At 39.4% G+C, this 8658-nt stretch overlaps 1 long non-coding RNA gene across 5 annotated transcripts in view; it reads right to left on the bottom strand.

Annotated features, from left to right (window-relative positions):
- Window positions 1-2006: 2006 nt before the first annotated feature.
- The window catches only part of LOC138376252 (uncharacterized), a 75188-nt gene continuing 68536 nt past the window's right edge, over window positions 2007-8658 (bottom strand). For 3 of the 5 annotated variants that reach the window (XR_011231653.1, XR_011231654.1, XR_011231652.1), the window contains one exon: window positions 2007-2618. This is a non-coding gene — a long non-coding RNA (uncharacterized lncRNA). The remainder of the gene's footprint in view (window positions 2619-8658) is intronic. The other 2 variants (XR_011231649.1, XR_011231651.1) reach the window with 1 other exon arrangement.

Below are 8658 nucleotides of genomic sequence, written 5' to 3'. Positions count from 1 at the left end.
GGAGGGAAACTTAGGAAATTAGACATTTAACTCAATTCAACAAATAATCTAATTAGATATTTAGTTAATCTTTTTTGTATATTTTCTATTTCAGAGTAGTATTCTGATTTTTAACTCAGGTTTCTTTTAAGGGAAATTTAGCATCTTGGAATATATTTTCACAATTAAGGTGCAGGGTAAGATCTTTTAAATGTGTTTGATCACATAGCAATAGAAATACCCTTATGTGCAAACACTGAAGCAATTTATTCACACTATTAAATCATTGTAAAGTTGCATTTGCACTGGGTATGTGGCAGATTTCAGTTAAAGTTGGTAACATCAGCAATTCTCCAGACTGTTTGCTCCATAAATGGCTAAAAGTTTGTCTACCTTTATGTAAAATTAAAAAGAGAAATGATGAAGGTAATAGAATACTGTTGCATCAGAGTTTTGAAGGAGTTATATAGACTGTTATCTATATGTTCCTCAGAAATGAGAGTGATATATTTCCAGATCACATTATCTTGTATGTTAGTTGGAAAATGTGTGTTGCTGAAAACTTGTACACAAAGTTTTATTTTTTAAACTGAATAATAAGTATAGTAGGTAAGCTAGTTTTATTTTAAATAAATGCTTTTATAGTTCAAGTTACTTCATAATTAAATCTGTTTCATAAAATCACATTAAAATTGCATTTTTTGTACAAGTAGAATATATGCAATTTTAATGTCTTAACTTCATTTATTAATAGATTGTTATTTATTGAAACTCTGCTGTGTGCCATACACTTGCTAGGTGCTGAGGTGAACAAGATAAGAGAGTTCTTGCCATTGCGGAGTTTATAGTTCAGAGTAACACAATTACTGAAGGAAGCACAATAAAGTGTAACAGAAGAGAGTAAGTCCAGGGTACTGTGGAACAGAAACTGAAATAAGATACATTGTATTTGAGTTAAAATTACTTGTGAGGTGTTAGCACTGATGATTTAAACTTTATTCTAATTTGTAACTTTCCTACTGTATTAACCACCTGAGGGATTTTAAAAGCAACTTACATTTTTCTTTTCTTTTTTTTTGGCTAGAGTGCCCTGGCATCAGCCTAGCTCACAGCAACCTCAAATTCCTGGGCTCAAGCAAACCTGCTGCTTTAGCCTCCGGAGTAGCTGGGACTACAGGTATGTGCCACCATGCCTGGCTAAATTTTTCTATATATTTTTAGTTGTCGAGCTAATTTCTTTCAATCTTTAGTAGAGCCAGGGTCTCGCTCTTGCTCAGCTGGTCTCGAACCCCAGACCTCTAGCAATCTGCCCATCTGAGCCTCCCAGAGTGCTAGGATTAAGGCATGAGCCACCACTCCTGGCCTAAAAGCAACTTTCTTATGTTAATTTTTTACAGTACTCTGTTAAAAAGTAGACCTGTATTAAATATCAAACATATATTATGTTCTCCAGATATTATCTGGGCATTTAAGTGAAAGCTAGACCCATGTAAAGGTTTTCAGTGTTGGTTTTTTTTTTTTCTGGTTTGGTCAGCTTGTATGTTAAGTAAATGTAAAATATAATTTAAAGAATGTAGGTTCTTAGTTTAAGCATTTATCATATGGACATAAAAGCAAGATATACAAATATTATTCAATGGATTTCTGTTGAGAGCTTGTCACATTAATTCTCATAAGTGGGATTAAAAATACTACTTAAAAAAATTTAGTTAGATGCTATGGTTTATAGCAAAAGAATCTGACTTACATACATTTTAATTTGACTATGCACATTAGATCACTTAGCAAGTCCACTTTGCAAGCAGTTTCTAGCAAGCTAGGTTTTATCACAAACAATGCCTGTGGCACTACCATTTCTTTTTTAAGATGTCTATCATTGAGCATCTTCTATACTAGGCAGTGTACATTTTCCATTTAGTCTTCATGACAGCATCATGAGGGGAATGTTGTTATGATTTTATAATAAAGGAAGACACACAGTTAAATTGCTGGTACCCAAGTTCACACAGACATAATCAAATTGGTTTCAATCCATGGGTATAACTACCAAACCTGTAGTATGTTATGCTATTCTGTCTCCCTAAAACCCATCAACCTCTTGGGTCTTTGTACTGATATGCCTTCATGTTCCCAATGTACCTTTATAAGTCTCCAAAAGTATGTAATATTAACAGAATATAAAAACTATGCTCATCCTACCTACAAAAGCAGGAGGTGGAAAGGCAGGGATATTAGGAAACTCCTGGTAATCAAAACATTCCATATATAAAGTTCTGGTTAATTCCAATTTCACTGGTGATGATAGCTGGCAATCAAAGAACAAGTGTGGATAATTGGCTCATTTTCTTGCTGTCACTATGGTAGCTCACGTTATAAAGATAACTTGAGGCAGGAGCAGTGGAGGTGGGGAGACCTATGATCTTTATTTTAATACTTATGTAATGGAGAAAAATGTTTGAAAACACTTGAATTAACTCCAAAATTAAAGCATTCTTGTCTTCAAAGGGGAAGTCATTGTCTTGAGGAATCTTTTAACATACCTTCTCCTGGATAAGTTCAATTTACATTGAAATAGCTAATTTCTTGAAAGCTGCGGTAAATGCTAAGGCTTCAGAATTCCATTAGGTGTGCACTGTCATCTAAAATAAAATACCATTTCATGAGAAGCATGTGGTGAAGAAAGTAACAGATCAAGTGAGTTATAGCATCCACAGATCCAGATCATCCTGACAGCCATCCACGGTAATGTTCCAGTGTGTTATTAAATATGATTTTCTCATATGTGATAGCTATGGAAAGATTTTAGAAAAAAAATTTTTTAAGGAAGGCTAAGTATAGAGAAGCTCTCTCTACTTGAAAGCTATTACGAATTTTTTAGTTTTCTCTTTTTGTAGATTCTTGATTTACTTGCTTATTGTTTTTCTATCTCAAAAGTGCATCTGAAAAATGCTGTTTGAGAGAGCAAGTCCTTAATTTTGAATTGAATTTTGACATGGGGCCCTTCCCCAATTAATATAAAATATGCTTATTTTAACTGCCTGGTCAAAAAATAAGAATAATTTATTTGGGATTTCCATTGATGGCAAATTTAATAGGTATTGGGAGGAGGTGTATTTACCATTAGAGATGTTATCTTTTTAAATTATAGACAATATAAAGTCTAAAGTAAATTTTTTTCTACTGTACTTATAATTTATCATTTCTCTAATATGTTTGGAAATATCAAGTTTAATATCATTTAATATCAACATACCTGAAACGTTTCTTTTGAAATACCTACTTATTTACCACTCTTCACATATATGTTCTACACAATCTTAAGAAGCCTCTTACTTGTGATTAATATTCATGTTGGTTTGTTTCAGGAAAGAAACTGCCATTTGAATCATTTGAAAGTTTTTATTTATTTTAAGGACTATTCAAATAAAACTAGTTTTAGTCCCAGTTACTTTCAAGTGACTTAAAAGCCAAATGATGAGCAGTCTAATATAAAGTTGGACTTTCTCTTGGTTCACCTGCAGTTTTGGACAAATGTTGATGAAAAATGTACTATTGTAAGCCTTAGTTACAGTAGTATTTGTACCATATTGTTTTAAATGAATTATTTGGGATTTTAGGTGACGGTGCTACACAAGTCACATTAGGAAGAAACAATATTTACCATGCTGGTTCTCAATCATGAGTAAGCATCTAAATTGCTTTTTAAATTTTTAAAAAAAACATTAAACCAGAATCTCTGGGGATGGATCTAAGCTCTAAGTTTTAAAAGTTACACTTTTTTAAATGTTTCACATTTCACATTTTTTATTTTTCTAAGTGGTAAGCAATTTATTCACACTATTAGATCATTGTAAAGTTGCATTTGCACTGGGTATGTGGCAGATTTCAGGTAAAGTTGGTAACATCAGCAATTCTCCAGACTGTTTGCTCCATAAATGGCTAAAAGTTTGTCTACCTTTTTGTAAAATTAAAAAGAGAAATGAGGAAGGTGATAGAATACTGTTGCAGCAGAGTTTTGAAGGAGTCACATAGACTGTTATCTATATGCTCTTCAGAAATGAGAGTGATATATTTCCAGATCACATTATCTTATATGTTAGTTGGAAAATGTGTGTTGCTGAAAACTTGTACACAAAGTTTTATTTTTTAAACTGAATAAGTATAGTAGGTAAGCTAGTTTTATTTTAAATAAGTGCTTTTACAGTTCAAGTTACTTGATAATTAAATCTGTTTCATAAAATCACATTAAAATTGCATTTTTTGTACAAGTAGAATATATGCAATTTTAATGTCTTAACTTCATTTATTAATAGATTGTTATTTATTGAAACTCTGCTGTGTGCCATACACCTGCTAGGTGCTGAGGTGAACAAGATAAGAGAGTTCTTGCCATTGCAGAGTTTATAGTTCAGAGTAACACAATTACTGAAGGAAGCACAATAAAGTGTAACAGAAGAGAGTAAGTCCAGGGTACTGTGGAACAGAAACTGAAATAAGATACATTGTATTTGAGTTAAAATTACTTGTGAGGTGTTAGCACTGATGATTTAAACTTTATTCTAATTTGTAACTTTCCTACTGTATTAACCACCTGAGGGATTTTAAAAGCAACTTACATTTTTTTCTTTTGTTTGGCTAGAGTGCCCTGGCATCAGCCTAGCTCACAGCAACCTCAAATTCCTGGGCTCAAGCAAACCTGCTGCTTTAGCCTCCTGATTAGCTGAGACTACAGGTATGTGCCACCATGCCTGGCAAAATTTTTCTATATATTTTTAGTTGTCGAGCTAATTTCTTTCAATCTTTAGTAGAGACAGGGTCTCGCTCTTGCTGAGGCTGGTCTCGAACCCCAGACCTCTAGCAATCTGCCCATCTGAGCCTCCCAGAGTGCTAGGATTAAGGCATGAGCCACCATGCCTTGGGTACAGGGATGCTGGTTTTTATGGCTGGCTTCAGGAAAGGATTGGTACAAGAGGCAGGCACACAAGGCAAGGTCAGAACATTTTTGCTTCTGAAGCCTTCGTTTTCAGTTAGTTTTCTGAATCCCACATCAACATCAGATCACCTGACTGTAGACTAGGAAGAGGGGGGGAAGCTTTCAGCGCCAATCCTCAGCACCTCAAACAACGATACAAAGCTAGTAACGTGGCTTTTGCACGAGGATCAAGATTAGGCTGCTTTGAAAACAATCTAAATGGTCTCAAAACAATTTGGGGGTGTGTGTGTGTACACTTGAGTACATGCAATATTTATAAAGAGTAAGACTGTTTTGAGATTCTCTGGATTGTAACCATCATTCACTTTTTATCTTAAAGTAAATTACTACAGAGAAATTACTAATTTAGAAACTTTTTCCCTAGGCCCAAACTTGGTTAGAGCAGCATAATGTACGCATGACCGGCTAGCTTGTAAAGAGTGGGACAAAAATGGACGAGACCAAGGGAAAACTGAAGCTTTCAATTTAAGCTCTTCTGCCCGCAACTTCTAGGACAACTCTGAGTCCCTAAGGGTACGGTTAAGATTAGATGACAGTGCGTTTAGAGACACCTTCTGTGTACCTCTCTATAGACACTGAGTCAGTGGAAGTAAACTGTATCTGCAGTTAGGGTCACAAGTGCAAAACCGCAATATTTTCATGCACCTTTCACCCGTAGCTGGCATCAGGATCTCCAGGTAGCCTCTCAATTGTAGATACCGTAAACGATGAGCGATGTGGACATCAATAGGAAAAGTCAGCACGTTTCAGAGTAGCGGGAAAAGAAGAGAGAGAAATAGCTCGAGACACTTGAACTCTAGAGCGGTAGGTCGAGCGTTTCAGCTCTGAATTTTCCTTGATGTCATTTGCCCTTTCGTAAAAACTTGTGCACCAGCATTAGCTCTATAACCAGCCGGAGCCCCAGAAACACCTGGCAGGCCTTTGAATCTTTTCATTTACAGAACTACTTGCAAGTAGGGGTACCACACACCAACTGGGGTGCCCCCTGGGGGTCATCCTCCCTTGTCTTTCCTCGATTTTAAAGGATGTCCCATTTTCTCCTTAAAAGAAGCAACCGAACTGTCCTACAGGGTTGGGTGTCGTGGATCAGAGTGTGCTGCTTGTGGGTGGGGCTCCTCAAGGTCTCACCACTGAGTCGCTCCCACCCTCTTAGGTGTCTCAGGTTTCTCTCTCGGAGGTCTAGTACCTCCGAGAGGGCTCCAAACGCCGAGTGATCAGCTCTTATATGCGTTTCCTGGACGAGCCTCCTTTTAATTAACGTACGTGTGTGTCTGAGGGGGGGAGCGGGGGTTCCGGTTCCGTATGCGGCCACTCGCGCCTCGGGGAATCGCCCCAGGCAACTCCCACTCGGGACCCCCGTCACCCGGGGTTGCCAAGACTGGGAGGAGTAAGATGCCCCTTCTCTTCGGAGCTGAGGAACTCAGTCTCATTTATCTACCAACAAGACAGTTCGGTTTCCTCTTTCAAAAATGCACAGCAAAGCCGATTGAGATTAATTTTAGGATAAAAAGACAATGGAGAAGACCCTTTAGGATGCACCTCCAAATCTAAGTTAGGATCCCAAACAACAATTCCTAGGAAAAGAACCAGCTCAGAGTAAACCGAGACCATCAACCAAAAGGGGAGCTCAGGACGACCCACCAGTTCCACCAGAGGAGAAGCTCGGAGTCGGGGGGGGCAGGAGGGTAGGCCCCCCCTCCCCAAAAGGGCCACGCTGGGACTCGGCACCGAGTTCGGACTGCTCCTTCGGTGGTCCTGAGTCTTCTCTGAGCCCCACGCCCGGGCGCCAACCTTGTCAAGGGAAAAGAAACCAAAGTCCGTAACATAGTTTTAAAGAGATTTAATCTGAGCCAAATTTGAGGCTCATGACCCGGAGCCACGCCCAAGAGGCCTTGAGCAAGTGGACTCGCTGTGGCTGCTATGGTATAGTTGGTTTTTTACCTTTCAGGGAGACAGGGCTTACAGGGAAAGTCATAAACCAATACGTGGGAGGCATACGTTGGTTTGGCCAGAAGAGGTGGGCCATCTCCAAGCCGGGGCTTGCAGGCTATAGGCGGCGCTGGTGGTGGAGGCGTGTGTGTGTGCGTGGGTGTGTGTGTGTGTGTGCGTGTGTGTGAGGTGAGCCTCAAAATGTTATTTTAGTTCACAAGTCCCTTCCCCCCCGCCCCTTTTGGCCAAGATATGTCAGAGAGACGGCATCTGTGGCCAAACTTTTATGACCTTTAACTTTTATATCCACTTAATTTTTAATGACCATTGACATACTGAAGTGTAGAGTAGTTCCAAAGATGAGTGAATTAGACAAAATCATCTTTTCACGTCCCAAAACAGAATTTATTGACATCACAGGGATCAAAGTGTCTCTGGTCCCCGAAGGCTGGGAGCAAAGGCCCCCCCAAAAGGTCCCCGTAAAGACCTGTTGAGAATTTGCTGCCGTCAAGATTACTAGCAGAAAGGATTAAAACTTATGCATGGACACCTTCAGAAGGAACACTCAAGGGTGCAGGGGAAGCTGTCCATTTTTTATGTTTAAAGCATGGACAGTCCAGTAGAAATGACTGGACCAAAAGGGGGTGCGCTAATTCTAACGGGCCGAGTGGCAGAACCAGCGAGACTTTTATATTGAGATTCTGCCTGGACTCTCTCCAGTGTGCCTTCCTCCCTTCTGGGTTGCAGGGCGGCAAGGCCCTTTCTGGCACGGGGTTTTAGGTAAAACACAGCGGGTCAGGTAATTACTTCATGGGCATTTTACGTAGACTCACTTTAGGATCTAAGGCTGGCCTTCAGGAAAAAAGAAAGGGGTTCTGGGCTGTACGAGCCTCCTTGGGCACAGGGATGCTGGTTTTTATGGCTGGCTTCAGGGAAGGATTGGTACAAGAGGCAGGCACACAAGGCAAGGTCAGAACATTTTTGCTTCTGAAGCCTTCGTTTTCAGTTAGTTTTCTGAATCCCACATCAACATCAGATCACCTGACTGTAGACTAGGAGGAGGGGGGGAAGCTTTCAGCGCCAATCCTCAGCACCTCAAACAACGATACAAAGCTAGTAACGTGGCTTTTGCACGAGGATCAAGATTAGGCTGCTTTGAAAACAATCTAAATGGTCTCAAAACAATTTGGGGGTGTGTGTGTGTGTACACTTGAGTACATGCAATATTTATAAAGAGTAAGACTGTTTTGAGATTCTCTGGATTGTAACCATCATTCACTTTTTATCTTAAAGTAAATTACTGCAGAGAAATTACTAATTTAGAAACTTTTTCCCTAGGCCCAAACTTGGTTAGAGCAGCATAATGTACGCATGACCGGCTAGCTTGTAAAGAGTGGGACAAAAATGGACGAGACCAAGGGAAAACTGAAGCTTTCAATTTAAGCTCTTCTGCCCGCAACTTCTAGGACAACTCTGAGTCCCTAAGGGTACGGTTAAGATTAGATGACAGTGCGTTTAGAGACACCTTCTGTGTACCTCTCTATAGACACTGAGTCAGTGGAAGTAAACTGTATCTGCAGTTAGGGTCACAAGTGCAAAACCGCAATATTTTCATGCACCTTTCACCCGTAGCTGGCATCAGGATCTCCAGGTAGCCTCTCAATTGTAGATACCGTAAACGATGAGCGATGTGGACATCAATAGGAAAAGTCAGCACGTTTCAGAGTAGCGGGAAAAGAAGAGAGAGAAATAGCTCG

Source organism: Eulemur rufifrons, chromosome 28 (assembly GCF_041146395.1).
Source record: "Eulemur rufifrons isolate Redbay chromosome 28, OSU_ERuf_1, whole genome shotgun sequence".
NCBI classification, from domain to species: Eukaryota; Metazoa; Chordata; class Mammalia; order Primates; family Lemuridae; genus Eulemur; species Eulemur rufifrons.
Note: the sequence above shows the minus strand (reverse complement) of the source record. Positions and strands in the feature narration are given on the sequence as shown.